Genomic DNA, 21,709 nt, shown 5'->3' on the forward strand with positions numbered 1-21,709 from the left:
TCTAATTTAATGATAATTACCTTTAATAAAAGAACTTAACATTAACATTTAATCTATTGATTCCACTGCAAATAATTAATTAATTCCTGGAAAAAGTGTCATTACATTTGGTGTAAGAGCCTAGAGAGCCTAGTGGTTATTATATCTTATAAAAGCATTGTTTTATTCAAACCGTCTTATTCTAACAATAGCATCATATAGATATAAATTATGTTATAGAAATATATAATACTTAAAAAAAACAATGAATTTATGAATTTCAAATTGATATGCACAATTTATATTACTCAACAAACTAATTTCTTTTGAATGTTGACTAATATGTGAATATTGTAACCAGAAGTAAATCATCAAGATTTAATGAAACATCTAATAATTCTTGATATACAAGATATTTATATCATCACAAAATTTATTTATATATATATATATAACAGATCGAATATTGCAAATACACACCCCATCAAAATGCCACCAATCTACTATGTTCTTTGCTTCAAAAAATGTCTATCAACTACACAACTTTACAAAGTCATGATAGTCATGTAAAATTTGTACAATAAAAAACTAGAAAGTCGATACCTCCCTTATGGTGCTATAAGAATTTTCCTAAAACATAAATGAATCCCTTTTCCTACTTTGTGAAGAGACGAAGAGACCAGTTTAGTTTTCCCTTGGCTATCATTCAATGTAGAAGACTCTCGGCTATAACTACCTATATGAAGAGTCGTGTCCCATTTTTTAAATTTTTGATTTTTAAGTCTTTATAAATAGTTTGAAGGATGGTTATCTTGTCTCTATTCTCCTTCAAAGAATGTGTGATAGAGTTTAAATTCTCTAGTCTGCAATGAAATATAATAGAAAATGTAAATGACAATACAATATTTCTTCCCTCCATTTCAATTTTATTGCCAATGATGCTATGTGCAACTCAGATAGTTTCAATAAAGGAATCAAGACAACATTAGTTAATTTTCCCTATCATATTAAATTTCAAAGGCAACCGCTTGATGTTTTCTTATCGACCTTTAATTGTTTATGGAAATTTGTTCAATTTAATGATACTTCAAACTTTAATGATCTATGTAAATCGGGATGTGTTTTTGAAATAGATATGTTTGTGAACTCTTCTATAATATGCATAATTTTATCAAATCCTTGATTGTCTATTGTGCATTATTGTTATCTTCTTATGTTTGCCTTTCTTTTTCTATAGTTGAGCTTCTTATATCAATCTTAATATATTTGTCTACCTTCCCTTAGAATAGGTCATAAGAATCCAAGGTAGTAATTCATGGTGCCCATGAAGGGTCGATTCCTGTAAAATTTTAGTTGTGAATCCATTCTTTCCTCCTTGCTTCCCAATCTCAGATTTTGTAGTTGACATAGTCCTTTCCTCCTAAAACTCCACAACCATTACTAGTACTCAAGTTGCATTTATTGCACTCATGTTTCTAATATATATAATATTTAATACTTTTCAGGCAATCCTCAGACTGGTCGTTCCATATACCTCTTTTTGCAAGACCAAGGGAACAATGAGGGCATCCGCTTTCGTCTTAGAATTTCCAAATGACATATTACATCTCTGAGGTGTAGCTCCTAGTTGTAAGGTAGCATAGCTTCCATGAAATAGGGATGTTTATGTTATCTACCTCTGCTCAAATAACATATCACCTGTACTTTCTTCACTGGATTTTTCCTTGTTCCCATGTGCACCTTAGTCTGATCAGGGCTCAAATCTCAGGATTTTTCCTTGTTCCCATGTGCACTTTAGATGACTATTTTCACAATAACAGATATTTTTAAAGAAAAAGAAAAAATGATTTTTTGGTAACATTAAAGATAGATATTACTATCTACAAAGAAAATCTAGGATCTTTTTCTATTTTGTTTAAAACATTTTATTTTTTTTCAAATTATTTTTCAATTCAAAATTAGAAACTAAATTAGTATATATATCACAAAATGATATAAAAAGTTTGCATCCCAATAAAAAAATGTTTAAAAAATATCTATAATGGTAATTTCTTATGAAAACATAATTATATTTTTATATATTGTAAAATTTATTTATATTATAACATATATAGATTCCAAAAGAGAAATAAAATACTAACAAATGTTAATAGAATTTTGTTTTGTAAAAAAGAAATTTGATTTTCAAAATAAATTTAAGATATTGAAAAAATTATTTAGAAAAAAAAAATAAAATAAAATAAATTAATTAAGTATTTTTTTAGATCTATAATAGAAAATATCCTTACAATCAAGAAAAGATTTCTTTTATAAAGAAAATGAAAATAAAAAATTAGAAACTTGATTTTTTTTTAAGGATCTAGATAAAAGAAACATCTCTCTATTGATGATTAATTTTGAATAAAAGGGGTAAAAACTTTATTGAAATTTAAATAGAAGAATTACAGAGAGAGATGGAGCCCTGAAGCCACAAATCCAACCCCACCTTATCCAACTTCATAACCATCCATGTCCTCGGTAAGAATCTTATGCAAGTCCTGACTGTAATTCCCAGAGAGATGCTTCCAACCTTCAACTTTCCAATTACTATCATGATCTGAAGCCTACTTGGCCAAGCAATCAGCTTCTCTATTCCATTCACGAGGGATGTGGATGAAAGACACCTATTCCATTAAAGTACTAATTTGGAGAATCTGCTAGACAATCCCTGCCAACTGCCACTAAATCCCGCTAACCTTCTGATCATTAAACAAGTTAACAACCATTTGTGAATCTGATTCACAAATCACCTTCCTTCAACCCAACTCCCAAGCCCTCTGTAGGGCATAGAGAATCACAAATCCCTCCATAATGTTTTTACATTGCCACCCTTTATGCACCGAAAAGAGGAAAACAACCTCCCCCTGCTATTCTTGCCAACACCACCAACTCCAGTTAGGCCTAGGTTCCCCCTTGATGAGCCATCAGTGTTAATCTTGAAAATCCCTTCTAGGGGGGGAATCCACCTTCCCACCCTTTGCACCTTCTTCATAGCCCATCTACCTCTCCTAACACAAGATGAAATAGGAGACAACTCCTGCAGGCCAAGCCTACTCACCATATCTGCCTCATCTCTACTCAACGGAAAATTCACCTCACATTTAGCTTCCACTATCTCCCGGATCATAGCAATGATCCCATTCCAAACTTGTTGAACAAACAATTTGTCCTCACGAAAGATCCTCTTGTTCCTCTCGAGCCAGATCTGCCACAGAATGAAGATGGGCCCAATATACTAGAGTCTGGAGGAAGGAGGGCAAGATAGGAGGTCTGCCCAAGCTGTTCTAGAACTCTACTAGAGAATCTACATGGATATAAGGATGCTTCCATACCCCCCACCAATAATGCCAAATAATCTAAGAGAAAGGGCATCTAAAGAATAGGTGTGAGGAATATTCTTCCCCATAACCACACAAAACACAGATATAGGGTCCCAAAAATCCCTGCTTGTGGATATTGTCCAAAGTTAGACATCTATTCAAAGCCAAAGTCCAAGCGAAGCAATTACACTTCGGCCAAGAAACATTATTCCACACCTGTTTCCACCAGATCACCTCTCTTCCCTCAAGTCTTCGGTTCAACAATTCTTGGTATCCACTAGCCACAGTAAAAATGCCCTTAGGATTTGGAAGCCAAGCAAGCCCATCCCTAATCTTGAGGGAGCTACAATGTCTACTCACCAGAATGCCCTGCAACTTAGCACACTTTTCCTCCATCTCAACAACCGGCCACTCATTAGGAACCTTCCACCGCTCCAACTCCAGCTGGCCACAACTATAAGCAACCTTAAAGTCACTCACCCTTGACCATCCCGCCTCCAAAAATCTCTAGCACAGATTCCTAAGGTTAGGAAACTGGTCAAGGATGGGAGGATATCCATCCCAAGAGTCGTTCTAGAAAAGGACCTCTTCCCCCCTTCGGTATATCCAAAAAAGTCCATCTTTAATGAGAGAGGCCCCCCTATTGAGAGTATACCAGATCAAAGAGCCCTTTCCCTCCATCGGGATCCTCCGCATATATTTGTTGGCCAGAATCCTAGCCTAGCCTCAATCCTGTTCAACTCACCACCTCCAGAAAAGTTTAGCCATCAGCGCTTCCCCAAAAAGAACAGACTACCTTAAACCAAGCCCCCCCAACTGTTTCGGAGTACACACCAAATCCCAATTGACCAGAGTCCATTTGGAAGAGGAAATATTGCCTACCCATAAGAATTGTCTAGCTAGAGAATCCAAACCCTTCAGGAACCACTTAGGAGCCACATGAAGAATACATCGGTAGATCAGAAGAGCCTAAACCACCGAGTGAATCAGTTGAACCCTTCCAGTGAAGGATAGCCATCTAAGAGTCCAGTGTTCAACCTTCATGCGAAATTTATCCAAGATACCCTGCTAGGTCTCCCTAGGACGGTTGCCAGGAGAAATAGGAATACCCAAATAAATCAAGGGCAAAGAGCCAACTTGGAATCTCAAGATAAGGGAAATCCTTCTTTGAATAGAATCATGAGTGTTGAAAAATAGGATAGAAGATTTATCCTCATTGATCAATTGGCCTGAGGCTGCAAGATAAACATCCAAGACCTTACGCAGATTAGTAACTTCTCTGACCTAAGCAAGCCCCATAAGGGTCGTGTCATCTACAAACTACAAATGAGATTGTGGCTGCAAGTCATTACCCCATCTCCATCCCTGAATAATACCTAGCCCCACATTATGCTTGATCAGCCTTCCTAGACCCTCAGCCAGAAGAATGAATAAATAGGGGGAGAGGGGGTCCCCTTGGCAAAGACCCCTAGAAGCACCAAACAACTTCGTATGGTAACCATTAATAAGAAAAGAGAAAGAAGTAGGCCTGACACAAATCATAACCCATTAGACCCACTCATCAGAAAAACCTAAAGCCCTAAGGATCTTCTAAAGGAAGGACCACCGAACTCTATCATATGCCTTAGCCATATCCAGCCTGATAAACATAGCTTTTTCCTTGGATGATGCCATAGAATGAATGGTCTCCGTAGCAATGACCACACCATCCAAGATTTGTCGCCCTTCAACAAAACCACTATGCTCCTCAGAGATAACATTCCCCAGGCATTTACTTAATCTATCCGCTATCATCTTAGGGATGATCTTATAAATCACATTGCAGAGAGAGATAGGGAAGAATTGGCCTAACCAGTCAGCCCCATCACATTTGGGGATTAGAGAAATTAATGTTGCATTCAATGCTTTAAGCATCTTCTTATTCCTTGGAGACTCTTGGACTACATCCAATAAATCTAATTTGATAATATCCTAGAACTCTTGAAAGAATTCTACCAGGAACCCATCCGGTCCAGGAGCTTTTCCTTTCTTCATGTGAAAGACAATCCTTTCCAACTCTTGCAACAAAATAGGACACAAAATATTCTCATTCATCTCCCCTGCAACCAGAGAAGGAATGCAAGCAAGAAACTGATTCTCCGCCACCACTTCTCCTTGGGAATCCTCCCTGAAGAGGGTCTAGAAAAAATATAGTGACTCCCTTGAAATCTCCTACAGGGATAGGCACTGCTCACCTCTATCATTAACCAGAACAAGGATGGAATTTCCATGTCTTCTTGCTTTCACAGAGTTGAAGAATAAAGCAGTGTTCTTGTCCCCCTCCTTCAGCCAATCAATACAAGCTCTCTGCTTCCAGTATATTTCTTCCCTAAGATCCCATTCCTCAACCACCTTGATAGCCATGTCCTCCTCCCTAAGAAAGTCCTCAGACAACCCATGCTCTCTAATTTCACTGGTGATCCCATTCAGCATGCTTTGAGCAGCTTTCTTAGCATGAAAAATGTTCCCGAATCCCTATCGGTTCCACTGTTTAGGCTGAAACTTAACAAATTGCAGCTGCTTGGCAAAAGAGTACATGGTTGTGCCAAAGGCCAACCTCCCTTTCCTCCACCACTCTACTACAAGAACCTACAAAGTAGGATCCTGAAGCCACATGAGTTGGAATTTGAAAGAAGGTGAGAAAGCTACCCGAGCCGAAGAAGACACCAACTTGATGGGCCAATGATCTGACCCTCTCCAGTCAAGAATCTCAGAACTTGTGGACCACCCCCCCCAATCCAAAAATTAGAGGCCAAAAAATGATCCAACCTCTCTACAATCCAATACTCTCCCAACCTCCTATTGTTCCAAGTGAACAGCCCATTGCTAGGCTTAATGTCAACAAGGTGCAACAAAGATATACTATCCTGCAAAAGGTAGGAAGAGGGTTCCAACTTCATAACCCCCCCTTCTTCTCACTCAGCTCGAGGATTGCATTGAAATCTCCTGCCATAATCCAAGGATGAAAAGGGGCCAGGCTTCGCACACCTGAAAATCGGTAGGGGTAGAGATGTTAGAAAACAAGATTAGTTCTCTAGTCTCAAGACTAGATATAACCCCAGATACCGAAGATCTCGAGGCAATCCACCAAACAGGGTGAAGTCTTAATGTGTTCGAAAGGTAGGCCACCCCTCCAGAAGAACTAGCTACCCCAACACACTGACACTCGCCTCGCCCCCACAGCTTTGGCACCAAACCCATCATACTCTCCACTGAAAATTTAATTTCTTGCAAGAATAGGACATCAGGTAAATGATTCCTAATCAACTCCTGAATAGCTTTTTGTCTAGGGCCACTGTTCAAGCCCCTCACATTCCAAGAAAGCAGAATCATTTAGGAGGATTGGAAAAGTGAGAATCCAAAGTCTTCACTGACCTCGACTCAACCAAGTTCTCCCCCATCAATTTGATCTTCTCTAGATCTTTCTTTCTACCCACCTTTGAACCCTTCTCTGAAGCACTTTTCTTTATATCTTTCTGGTGCAAACCCAGGTGAACAGAGGGCTTATTACTTTTAACCCCAGCCAGTTCCATTTTCAGAGCTATCGGAGACCCCTCCCCCTCAACCGAGTTCACCTCAAATCCTAGAGTGATTTCCAACTAGGCCCCTATTGGCTGATCCATCTCCATCTATTGACTTCCAACCACAAGCAAAGCCTGGGTAGAGTTCTCAATTACTCTTTCCGAAGCCCCCCCTGAAGCACCTTGATCCAAAGCGGTAAACCCCAAATTTACTTCCTAATGGCTAAGGCCATCCAAGACTTCAAATCTGTTGAAGGAATCCCCCTCCTGTTGCTCCTGTAAGGGCCTCTTTTGTCCTCGGTTCCTATTCTTTGTCTTAACTTAGACAAACCCATCGGCACCCTCACCCTCGACTGACATGGCAGCTTTCCCCTTCTCAGCCCTATCTAGGCTCGGGTCTGACTGCTGAGGTTGGCACACCGCCGATTTATATCTAGGGCCCTTACACTGTAAATGACCATACTTGTGACATAGATGACATCAGAAAGGTGGAGTCTCATAATCTAACTACTGAACCCAAGAATAAGAGCCTACGCACATATCTATAGCATCCGGCAAAGGTTTACTAAGATCAATTTCAACATAGATACACACAAAGGCCATTACCTTTCTCCTTAGGGTTTGTGTTGATGAGCCCACAGGCCTCCCAAGTAGAGCAGCAAGCATCTAGAGCACATCCTCCTAATAGAATTCCATAGGAAAATGTGGTAACCGAACCCACATTGGAACCCTATTTGGGAGCTCCTTAGAAGGATTGAACCCCGCAGACCAAGGCGTGATGAACAATCCCACCTGGTTGTAAAAATAAGGGCCCCCTTCAAAGACCCTATTGCGATCCTCCATGCAATTGAAAGCAACCATGAAGTATTTATTGGCCAACAGCATGATCTCCATTTCCCCTTCCAGAGCCCAAGTCCTCTATGCCCAATTTTCCAAAAACTGCAAGGAAACCCTCATTCCCAAAAATTTGCAGTATAGCAAGTGTTTCAAAAAAATAATCAATGTCTTCTGCTATCATCTCTGGAGGAATAACCAACTTCGGCTACTCGCTACATCTCTCCAGGCAACCATTAATCTTCATAATGCAAGAGCTGGCACCACTCCCAAACCCTGAATCTGATGCATACAGATTATTGTTAAAGGTCTTCATACTCTAAGGTGGGAGTTTTGAGCCCACCGTAGCACAAAAATCCAAGGCTAGAGCAACCTGTGAGGCCTCACCACCAAAACTCGACGTCGGAGCGTAAAAATAAAATGAGGATGCCTATAAAACCAGCCCCCCAAAGAGTTGTTCAAAGAGGCTCAGAGCCCGAGACACCACCGTGCCTGAGAACCACCATAGGACAGAGCCAGCTGGTACCCCAAGCTCACAGGAGACCCTCGTGCCACACCCAGTTCGAGCCCCACCCGCAAGCCACCTAAACCCCACCCCCGCACCACTGAAACACCATCCCCATGTAGCCAAAGCTCCACCCCCGCGTAGCCTCAGCCCCACCTAGCGACCCCCGCAACACTCCCACACCCACAGCTGCTCCCTGCCCAACACTTGCAACCCTACCAGACCCTCGACACCCTGCACAGCCCTCCCCCGCCGCACCAGCAATGACGCCACCCACCAGCTAGGGCCGCGAAACCCTAGCTCAGCCACACGCAGACGCCCAAATGCACGACATCAATCTCTATTAGATACTTTTACTTCAATCCTCCATGATTATTGCATTTTTCATACTCTCGTAATAACCATTTTGATGGACCTTATTTCTCCCCTCTATTGATGATTAATTAAAAGTGTTATAAGATTTTTATTTTATAAATTAAAAACTATTTATTAAATTTATTAAGTTTTGAGTAAATGGATCTTTCATACTCATATACAATCCAATTTTGAATAACTAAATTTTAAAATAATAATTTTATATACATATTGTAGTACCCCTGCCCTAAGCAGATTTTTAAAACCTGGTCTGACCTTGGTTGATTTACTATGATGTAATGTTATAGTTAGATATTAAGATTATTGTGCATACCTATAAATGTGGTTTATGGATTGATTCTTATGTAAGTTTATTTGTTCTTTTGATTCATGTTATTAATCTCGGGCTAACACTTTCATTCTAAATAAATATATATGTATGCATGTGTGGTTCATGGTTGCAGGAGCTTGCAATTACTGCATAGGTACAAGGTTCATCTCCACTTGGATTCACAGGTTTGAGTGTACCTCATCGGTCCTAAGAGATTGGATTAGGTAGCCATAAGACCCTTGTTTTACCATAGTTGTGCTCAAGTGAGCATCGTCCACCAGCTTTCCCTTTTGGTTGGGTATGCCCGTCATGTTTGTGGTTGGCTTTATTGGGTTGCATATTGTATGTGTGGTAAAATTGAGTATTTAATGCTAAGTATTTAATTAGATTGAATGTGTTTTTATGCATTAGTAAATTAAATTTTGGTTGCTCAAATTGATTTCTAAATCAAAAAATATTGGGGTTGCCTGTTCATAATAAGATTTTGCTCAAACTCCAAATGAATGTTTTCAGATTCAAGCTGTAATTTGGGAAATTAGTTTGTTTTGGGCAATATTGGTTGGATAAGATGGATAAATATTTGAGAATTAATTCTATTTGCCCAAATATGGTATTTGGATGGAGAGATTTGCCCAATTTAATCTATTCTGGGTCTGGTTATTCTAAAAATTTTATTATGTGAAAACCATGACGTTCTGAAAATTTATTTGTTTTCTTTGGTCTTTGTTTGAGACTGCAGAAATTGTGGTTTCTATTTTCTTATATAAATTATACTAAAAATAAATTTTTAAAAAAAACATAAATTACCCCCACGTGGCAGGGAAAACCCCACCACGTGGGATGGTAGCAGTGCAACTGAGGGTAGCAAACTGCGACCATATGGTAGCAGTGCTACCAATGGTAGTGTCTGCTACCAAGAGTCCCTTGGGAAAAGGGAGGGCGCCCATGTGGGTGTCCATGTGGGTACCCATTTGTCTTTTCTTTTTGTTTTTTATTAAAAAAAAATTAAAAATTATTGTTTTTAAATATTATTTAATTCAAGATTTATTAAATAATATTTGGTGATTATTTAATTTTTAATTAATGTATATTAATAAATATATGTTAATTGATATTCTATTATTAATTTATTAATTAAGGTATATATATAAAGATATATATACTAATAATATCTTTAGCTGATATATTTGTTTAAATATATACAAGGAGATTTTATTTCAATGGGAAATGATTATCTATTTTAGTTTCTTTAAATGTATATTTCCATTTTTTAGAAAGTGTTTATTGATTTTGGAAAAGATAAGTTTAGATCAATTGTTTCGAACAAGTATGGAATGATGTTTTATTTTGAAAAATAAATATCATATTTTAGTTGATTAATATATATTTGATTTTATACCATTGTGTGTTCTGCATATATTATAATTATATTAATGTGATTTTGGTTTGAAAACTCATGACAAAGTGATTATATTATTTTATGATGCAAAATGAATTATGGTAAGTTAGTAAACCATGAGCGACATGTACCTAGACAAGGTAGACAAATTGCAATCTAATTAGATCGTTTAGAAAACTGGATCAATTGTAATGTTTAAATGATATGGAAGAAGAGTGTCTTTTCCAAATTATATCTATGCATGTTTAAATTTATGTATTCACATTTGACTAAGAAATGGCAAGTCCTTGATAGTGATTGGCGGATATTGTCATATAGCTATTTCGTAACGGGTTATGTCCTTGGTCTCTAGTATTGACTATTTTCATGTGATGATTTTATATCTGGTCATGTCCTTGATTGTGAGTGTTGGATGTTAGTATGTGGTTGACTGAAGCTGGTCATGTCCCTAGTTAGGGAACCGTCAGTCAGTGCACCTCGTATGAGGACTTGTTTGGTCAAGTGGGTATTCCTACCGTATTGAACTCTGTATGCTTGTCCTAGTGTGTTCCTTGGTTTTAGGAGTTCATTTTACTTTGGTCTAGTGTAATATGGGAGAGTGGCTTACGAGTGGGGGCTGCACCCAAAGTGGTTGCAGGATAACCCATCGAAAGTGTGTCTAAATAAGTGATAACCTAATAGCATATTAGAGAGCTTAGTTATTGAAAACACTAAGAAGATAATTGTGCCTCACACATGGGATGAGGGCTAGTACAGACTCGACATGCAGTGAGAAAGCCTGCAATAGAAATCCAACAACCTTGTCTTCACGAAAGGATGTGTTGGGTCCACATGAGACTTGGATGGGCTGGACGTTCGGGAAAGGTTGCCAGGGTAACCCACTAGATGGGGCTGGAACCTATGGAGGCCTTCCAGGGTAACCATACCAAGTTATGTGATGACACTTGTCCCTTATGTTCACTAATGTGCAGTTTGTGTTGTCTTTGCTAGGAGCACTGTTGTGGAGTCATATCTGGTTGTTTATGCCCTTGTGAGAACATGTTATTCATGTTAGACCATGGGTTGCTTATGATGGGTTGTGAGGACTTAGTTTTGCAGGTGCTCTAGTTGTTCTTTTGAGACTACTTCTTATCATGTTCAGATGGATCCTTTTCCTTTTCTGGGATCATTCATGTATCTATCAGACTGATGTGGTTGCATGTATTATTGGTTTATGTATGCCTTGATGGTAGGAGGTAAATGATGTGAACCTTATGTATTCTTCACCCTATTATTTTATCAAAGGTGTCATGCTATTGAGAAGACCCGGAGATGTAGCCCACTAGGGGTGAACTCCGATATCAATTTGGTGTTATGTAGTGTAGTGTTCATCTGTTTCCTTTTTTATTTAGCATGTATGGATGGCATTATGATTAGAATGTATAATGTGGATTAGATGATGTTAATCTTAAATGCATGTATGTAGTTATCTTATTAAATGCAGTAATATGGATCATAAAGAATGTACGTTGGTATAATGGAAAGTATTCATTAGTTTTTAATGCAATTAAAGTATGCATGGAAAATTAGATGCATGGCATATGTTTTAATGTAAGATTGGATGTAATGTATGGTTAAATTGGAATGGATGAACTCAATCATGTTATCTATATTTTTAACCTTTCGAATGAATTTATCCTTGTTTAAAGTATTTTTGTAGGTATCTAATTTATTTTTTTGAATTTATAAATATTATATTTTTATGATTGAAATTTAGAAAAATTAAAATTCATTTTGAACTTTCTAGATTCACAATAATAAATTATATATTATTTTTAAAATATTTGTGTAGGCATGCAATTCTATTTTGGATTTTTCAAATTTTAAACCTTATATTTTTATGTTTAAGATTTAAAAACATTGTAATTATTTTTTATCTCTCCAAATTGAAAATTTTGTTTCTTTCCTTCCTTATTTCTTGCATATTGATTCTACTTTTATTATACCTATTCTTAACTATTGTAGAGAAAAATAATTGACATTAACGACATTCTATGTAGACACCAATATCTTAAAAATAAAAGACTAAAGTCTATTCTATTACTCTATGCAAATACAAAGTTGTTGATACCAAATTGATTGTAATGTTTGAAAAATTAAAGCATATGTTTGTTTTCTTGTGCATTTGAAGCTAAGGAAGAGGGTTTTTAGCTTGGCCACACTCTTCTCTTTATCACTCCCTACAACCATCTTATTACTCCTAAATTAAAATATATGTTATGATACTTATATTTTATTATATCTTTTTAATAAATAAATTTAAAGAAAATTATAGTAACTCTTTTATACATTATGAATTGCTTCTATTTGATTAAAGGGTAAAGAAAGTTTTGAAGGGACTAAAAACCCTAACTATAAAAGGTTGCCATCAACAAACCATCAATACACAGGCAGCCAACCCACACAAAAAAAGAGAAAAATATAAAAAAACCAATTTTAAAACAACATCAACTAATTCAAATTCTTTAAAACTTCAGGTACCTCCACTTCAAGCTAAGAAAGGCTTATAAATAGCTCCTTCATATGTCTCGCATCTTGCGCAAATTGATCCACGATCTTCTTAATGCTCACCCTAGTACGAGTACACAAGCCTCTTCCTTCCTCCTGAGTAACCTAAGTATCATTCTCAACAACATCGATGTCGATGAAGAAAAAAAAATTGTCTCTACCCCTCTCAAAATTCTCTGTCATAACTCTTACACTCATTGCACTAGGCTTGATAAACTTGTCTAGCTAAAGTTAACTGGGGTTATTAAATTATCATTAATTCTTTTGTAGTTTGTCTCCAGCCTCATAATTCTCCCATCAAAGTCCATCTTCATGTGTTCTTTATTCTTGACCAGTTTTTGAGGTGATGCCACCATACTGCTTCCTTCATTTTCCAACCAATTGGAGTTCAAGTCCTTCAAGTTTTCTAGATTATTTTTGATCCGATAAGTAGCAAAATTAATCTCTTTATTCTCATGGGAAAAGTCCATACATTATGAAATTATCAATAGTTGCATTCCTAGCCACAACAAGAAGATTGGAGGGATACTCTTTGTCTAAGTTTAACATGAGCGATTCATAGTTAAGGTCATGAAGAAAAGGGGGTCTCCCATCCCAACAAATATTAGGGTGAAACTGCTCTGAAACCCTTATTCAATCTTGATTACCCTCTTTAAGAGAAGAGTCCAAAGAGTGACCCTTGTTGTTCCAATCTATCTTGCAACACCGAAATAGAAGATACCTAAATAGAAGATACCTCTCTCTCTTTAGGGTTTCTCTTGTGACCTTTCTTCCCCTTATCCTCTTCCCAATTCCCATTGGAATCATCAAACTAATAAATATTCCACCCACTACCCTCTGAGAAAAGGTAGCCATTTCCTTCAAAATTAGGTTATGGTTATGTTATCATAAAGGCTCAATTAGGTGTAGATTAGGTATATTATCAAGATTAGGGTCTAGTTTTGGTAAGGTTTCAATTATAATAAGCTTAAGGTTTTAATTATAGTAAGGTTAGTGTTTTAATTATTGTATTATAATGTATTATTTTAATCATGAATCTTAGTATGGTAAGGTTTTAATTATGGGAAAGAATTCAATTATGATTAGGATTCAATTAGGATTGGGATATAATTTAGGATTAGGGTGTGGTTAGATTAGGTTAGATCTTTCTACAACAGATCTTGGTGCAAACCTTTGACTCATCAAATTGAAGAGTTGTTGCAAGAAATACTATGGTGATGTTAGTGTTAACCTCATAATGGTGGTTTGAATCCTCCTCACCACATGGATAATCAGACTATGTGATAAATTTGTGATCGCATTCAACTTTTTTTCTTTGATTTTACCAATAAAGAGCATATGCCTTCTACTAGAGACTAACTTTATGCATATTGTAGATGACTACATTACAGACAAAAGAACATAGCAACAATAAAAAGGAGAAAAGAAATCAATGAAAGAATGAGGCGAAGACATCTAAATTTATAGAAAAACCCATCTCATTGGCTCAAAGAACTAACACACATTATAACATGGCACAAACGTGATGTCTTATGAATCAAAATTTATTAATACAATACTTGTGACTCATGTGGAATCCAGGGCGCAATCGGCAACAGCTAACACAAAATCTCAAGGTTCCTAGCCTGGGCATTGATTTCCTTCAAGTTTTTACTAGCCCACTTTTTGTATTTGGTAAAATTTGTTTTGCATGGTAAGTTGATATAGCTTTCCAAATGCCATTTGGGTAGATGTGGAAGAGAGAGTTAACACGCTGGTTGCAATTCTTTTTGTTATCTTTCTCCTCTACTCACATGAGGGTACTAAATTATTTGGAAAAGCGTCCTTTAGTAACAATAGGGTTCTAATAACCCATGTACGTAATAATCTAAAAATAGTTCATTGCAGATGTTGCAAGCTGCAGCTGTCCATTAATTTTACAGAAGCATTACTACTGAACAAGATTGGGTAAATGTTTTAAAATACGTCGATTTTAATAAGAACCATAATTAAGAAAAGAATACTGAGAACGTGAGGCGCAATGATACTAGAAGAATCATGGAATTTAAAATCCCATGCAGTATCAGAACACTGGCCAATACTGATATACGTTAAATCAGAAGCAATCATTTACAAAGGAGAGCAAGGCAATCTAAAAAGTTACACAGATTCAATACGAACTATCGTTCTTCTTGGGATGCAGGGACAACGGATAAAGAGTTTATAGTAGTTTGATAGGTATTTAATGAGGACGTGAGATTAATGCTAACGGGGACTTTTTTCCGCTCATTCCCTTGCAAACTGGAACATAGTGGTATTTGTGATTGATTGAGGTGGTTGTTTAGGGTTTTTTCCTGTGGTTATCTCTGGCTTTTCCTCTTGATATTCACAGAATGCAAAGATGACAACAAGCTCATTGTATTGTTCAGCGATGGCTTGTGGGACGCCTAAGATTTGAGTAGTATAATCGTCTCCAGTAATATTAAGATCTAAATTAGTAGAGCTTAAAAAAGTTTTAATTGTAATTTATTTCATTCCTTATTAATACGTAAATATCAAGTGAAAACTACCATTTGAATAGAGACTAGTTTAAAATTGTATCGTCTCCACTACGCCATAAAATGTTTGAATGCTTTATTCAACCAGAAGCTCTTTACAGTATCCTTGTTGATTTTAGGATGCCAGCTGCATATAAATGTTTAAGCGTTGTAGCTATTCCCATAAGAATCTGTATCTACCCGTTCATTATTTAGCTGAATTGTAAAGATTTTTCTCGACCTCTGAGATACTAAATATGAAGAATCTTATTAATATGAAGCTTAGAACGATACCTGTTCTGTTTCTCTTTTTATCTATTCTCCATGTCTTGGCTGTAGTGGACTCAGGGTCTGGCCCGAGCCCTCCGTGCAAAGCACCTCCATGCTCCATGCTGAGTTTGGAGAAGACCGTGAAATCAGATCAGAATTGGGTGTGCGGCCGTCTCTCTCGGAATCTTAAAGTCCCTACGTCTGACTATCAGCGTAGGGACAGTGAATGAAATGCATATCCATTGCGATTCCAATCTAATACAAATAAGACATGTTCTTTTGTAGAATTATTCATATTCGCCCTTTGATGTATTTTCACTCAGTATATTTAAATAATTGTTGATTTGTTTTCCCAGATTAAATTACATCTATTCAGTTTTATTTGCTCTTTGTCTCATGTGCAAGTAATGAACAGTACTGTAGCCACATATTGTGAAACTAATTCAAAATTTAATTTTTTTGAAGAATAATCATCCAGACTCATCCAATAAGCACAGTTATGTGCCATGGATTGATATTTTGTTGACAATTTTATTAAAGAAATAATGGAATGGTATTCCCTGTTTGAGGCATGGAAGTTGTCTCACGCCGAGAACCGCTTGCCTACGAACGATTTATCGAGCATGTTTTGCTGTTAAACTATAATTGTTTCCGACAAATTTACACCGCATGTTTTGCTGTTAAACTATATTTTGTTGACCCAAACTTTGGACCCTTCGAGGCAACAGAGGGTCCTTTACCTTATCTTTGGCCGATGAATTGTTAAGGCATCCCTGGATAAATGGAGACATTTAAAAGTTACTCCCATTAAGGCACGGGTACTATGATCTTCAACCTAGAGGGGATGTACAAATTCTTGTGCCCTGAGCACCAACTCTCTCCAGAAACAATCATTAAGAAAACTGAATCCTAGGGAACGCCTATAAGAGCATTCTAAAGTTTAAAGAAACTTTTATCATTAATAATGCACTTTTATATTCAAATATAGACATTTTAAGAAGGTCATACAGTTAAAAGGAAACTAATATGATTGTACCAACACAATGTGTACACCAGTCATATTATTGGATCATAAATTTCTCATTCATTACCCTGAAAGCTAATGTTCAACCAAATCACTAAAAAAAAAAACAAAAAAAAAGCATGATCCTAAACATTGTTTAAGGAGTTATTACTACATATACATTTCCTCCTATGGATCCAATTCCAAAGTTATGATAACATTGTCTCAACAAAAGAATTCAACCCCAGATCTACCAACTTAAACTGCAACAATATAAGCAATGTTGTTGCGTATTTATATATAGCCTAAATTAACTTTTGGTAGATTTTATTTTGATTAACATAAAACATAGAACATACTTACTGGACAAACACTTCCTTTTCAATAGAGAGCACCATGGTTATTTTTCTGATATGAGAGACTAGAGTGGCTGCCTTTACTTTGCCTCCTTGTGGCAGAAGCTTACCTCTCACTATGCTTTTATCATTTTCACTGCCTTTCAATACATGCATATCATGCATTCTCATCTTTTCTAACTCACTAATAACAACCATCTTTTGTCAATCTCCTTTTCTACACATCAAAAGAAAAGATTTGTTTTTCTGAAACCATGTTATTTTGTCCTTGTTTGTTATGACAAAGCAACTTATAAGCATTTTGAGGCCATTATAACTAAAGAGATTCTTGTACATGTATTAAAGAAATCAGATGAATATGCATTTTTTTTTTTTAAGATTAGTAGGGAGATGACCCTGACCGAAAAGGGAAGCAAAGTTACATGATTAACCAAACATAAATTGTAAAACAACTAGAAAACAGGAACCAGTACTAATAAAAAATGGTCAAAATTTTTCCTACCCATGAAACGATTTCTACGGATGCTAGTATCATACCCAATGTTAATAGCAGAAGTATCATAGTAACTATTATCATAAGCTAAACTACTAATGTTGTTTCCAACATTATCGTTATCAACCATAACCGAGCCAGTCTTAGTATAATTAATTACCATTAAGTTTGTCAAATTGGGCACATAGGTCCCAAGTAACCATCTGAAGAAAAACATAATAAAAATACCAAAATAGAGAAAACAAAGAGACCATTACTTCTTCTTTATCAGATTCCATTCCCGCTTGAGCCTGCTGACGTTCTACTTCCATGCCTCATGCTAATCTTCTTCATCCTCATCAGTCATCTATCTTATACCATTCTCGCCCTTCTTCTTCTTGTTTTTCTTTAGTCTACCTTTACCAAAAATCATGCCGAAGACAACATTCTTCATTATCCCATCTGTTATATTGTAGAGAGAATTACAAGCATCACACAAAAGTTTCATCTTACTATTTTGTTCATCATAATTATTTTCCAGCCTTGCACTTTTCTCCTTCATATTGTTCAGTTTCTCGTCAACAGTGTTGTTAGCCTCCTCAGTCAGCCTCAAAGATGAACAGCGCACCATTTCCATATCTTCAGAGGTGAGAGGGCTATTGTGTTCTTTGAAAGGAGACTCTTGTTCACTTTCTGATTTGTTGTTTTCTTCTTCAATTTCCACTTCTTCATCCATGTTCTCCTCAAGGATTTCAGTCTATTCCTCCTCAACCACATTGAAATCCTCATCCTTATAGTTGTCCTCAAAGTCGACCTCATCTTCAATATCATAAATTTCATACAAATTAGTCGTGGCCCTGTTTTTGTCAATCTTGGTAGGTTGTTTCCTTTCTTTGGTGCGGAGTCTAGCAGACCTTCTTTCCCTCGAGATGCTCTCAATTTTTTATTTCTCTATTCCTTTCGCATCTTCCTCTTTTGAGTTCTAAATCTCTAGGTCAATGGTAAAGCTCTTTCTGAAACACTCACTATCAAACCTCTTAGCTTTCCTTGGGGTGTTTTTAGGTGTTTCACTTTTCTTCTTGTCTAGGGTTAAATCCAACAAAGCCAACTCAAAGCAATTCTTTTCCAAGGCCACCGCGGGACTTTTACCCATGCTTTTACCAAGATCAGAGAGGATAGACGTTTCATTAGGGTTCTCAAATATTAAACTGGGATTTTTTTTTGGGTTTTCTTACAGCTACCCTCACTACCAGAGACCGAAGCAATACAACTTGTCATAGGGGTATGACCAATGACATATTTGTACATTAAGTAAATTAAACCTTGATGTATAGGTGGATTCACCCCATTTTGAATACAGGCACTGAGTGATGAAAACATAAAGAATGACATATTTATCTTAACATGGTGTCTGATGTGGTTCAAAATGAGGAAGTGGTAGCCATGGACGATAGGATGATGACATCTAAGGTAAAATGTTTAATAACATGATAACTAATCAAACCAAAAAGGCTTAGGAAGGGCCAAACGATCATATCAATTTTGGAAGGGAAATGGTTTTTTGCCTTTCTCAAAGAATTTATTCATTTATCCTCTATAGTCTCCCATGCTCTTTTTCTCAACCTTCTCTTCTTCATTCTGGAATCCGGTCAACTCCGCTATGCACTCAGGCGACATCATACAGGATATTCTTCCCACCATAACCACACCACTCAACTAGGAATTACAAACCCTGGCTGAGAGCTCCATAATATAGCCCTTCATGTCTAGGATGAAAGGATTGAAGCCCGCCTTTTGAAAGAGCTCCCATAGCTCTTTGTTATCTCCCAAATCCACATAGTTACTTAGTTCAGTGTGTTTCAGAGGGCCCCCAATCTTGCCAAAGGGAAAAGCATAACAATACCAAACTCTATGAATGCGACTAAGCAGAAAGCAACTAAATCGAGAACAGTTACTTCTTTTGGAAGGGAAGAACTTAAAAATGCCTTTCTTGATAACCCTCAAATGATATTTCTTGCATGTGTGACACCTGGGATCATCATTTCCCATAAAGGCGATGTACAAATCAATCCTTTTTGTGTTCTCCAAAGTGAAAAATCAATCCTTTTCGCAGCCCTTCTAATAAATACATTAACATCCCAAATCCAAGCATAGATCTCATTGGTTACCATCATGCTTTTATCGAGAAAACTCCTTTCCAAGACATTATCCATGTATTAAAGAATATATGTATTTTACAATGTATTAAAGTGAGTAACAGATTAGAGATGCGTAGTAAAAAACGTATACATCTTTGTATCTTATTTATATTTTTGCTCCACCTCCAACATCATGTCATTCTTTGATGATATCAATTATTACTGAACTCTTAATTTGATTTTATCTTTGTCTTTATATATTATTCTTAAAATGCCAAACTTGAACATGCAATAAAGGGAAAAAGTATGCAATATTTTTAATCCTTAACCAATTTTGATGAGCCTCTAGTTGATGAATCAAACTAAACCAAAAGACTAAACCTTCTTGAAAAGCTACATAACCTCAGAAACATGAGAATCTTCTAATCATGGTCAAAGACTTAGAACTTTTAGGTGGGACATTTTTAAAAATAACAAATCCAAGATTACCTTCAACTAAGGTGATACATTGGGATTGAAAGACTATTAATTAGCTTTGTTCTAATCTCAGTTGGAAGATAGAAATATATAAGCTTCTTTAAAATCGAGCTATTATTTGGATTGTGAGCTTACTTCACGTTAACCATTGCAAGACAAATAAGGCTATCTATTTTCATTATTTAGGTACCGATATATAAAATGATCATATATTGATAGTTATCATAAGATAGGAAAGATCTACAATGTCTGTTGTTGAGATTGTGAATTTACTATACATTGACTGTAATTGTATGACAAAGATGGTTATCTATTTTGAATGTTAACATGTCAATATGTAAAATGATCATACATTCAAATCAACAACAATAGCTTCAGAAAATAAAACCAAAACATGTTCTTGAAAATATTTGGAGTTTTAATTAAAGCCAATGAATCGAGCAAAAGAATAGTTGCGGGAGGCCTAAATTTTTTGGTACTCCTTGCATTCCATGCATAGAAATCAGAGATTTTATTAATAATTGTGTCCAATAGTTTGCCTTCACACTTTGAAAGAAGACAATGATCAAATATTGCCTCTAACAAATTTTAAATATGTCTTCCACATAGAGGAATTTTAAATCTTGAAGACAAGGCAGTGGATTCAATATCGACATTCAGGAAGGATTTACCCAAATTTTAATAGAGAATAAGCTCATCCAGAAAAACTACATACAAATTATATAATTAAATATTAAACAACAGTCTAACATGCAAATGAGATATCCAGTTTCACTAATCAATTCACCCTTGAATTTTATTGAGCTAAAAGTACATATATTTATTGCATGAATCGTTCACTATCAATTTTAAGCGACTAATTAATATCTGAAAGACGTCAACATTCAAACTGCAAAAAATAGAATTTAATGTTATATAATCATATGAATAGAAGATATCCATCAACTATCTCAAGAACAATGTTCATTCAAAAATGATACAAAAGAGAATGGTTTCGCATTCCTTCAATTCAACAACAATAAAAATGGATAAATAATATTCAAAAATAGATAGTATGGTTGTAAACATGAAGAAAGTATGATGAAATGAAAAACCAAAATAAACACTTTAGCCATCATAAAAAAAAATGAAACTTATTACAAATACTAGCTCCTTGAGCACCAAACTAGAAACAGCAATTGGAAAACCAAGGGTCACAACTTAAAAATCATACAACCAATGGAAGACCAAGAGTCACAACTTAGAATTCCACACAAAGGTGTCCCTCATGGGAGTTGAACTTGGGTTTCCATATTGAGATCTCAGTGCTTTAACCAACTAAGCTCAACCCCTTAGACAAAATGGAACCTTTAAAAACAGGGTAGGGATATTTATCAAATTATATATGTTAAAAAGATTTAGAAACTTTCAAGCAAATGCAATTGACAGGTGTAAATCCAAAATTCAAACATTTGACAACACCCTTCCTATGTGTGATAAAATGGCAGATCTAAAAGGTAATTGGCAAGGATAAAGCCAAATATTTGTCTATGTGCTCTTTGTGTCTGCCAGAATGGAAGCTTTTGAATAGGGTATGGACATTCATCAAAGATAAATGATAGGGAGATTT

Source organism: Cryptomeria japonica, chromosome 9 (genome assembly GCF_030272615.1).
Source record: "Cryptomeria japonica chromosome 9, Sugi_1.0, whole genome shotgun sequence".
NCBI classification, from domain to species: domain Eukaryota; kingdom Viridiplantae; phylum Streptophyta; class Pinopsida; order Cupressales; family Cupressaceae; genus Cryptomeria; species Cryptomeria japonica.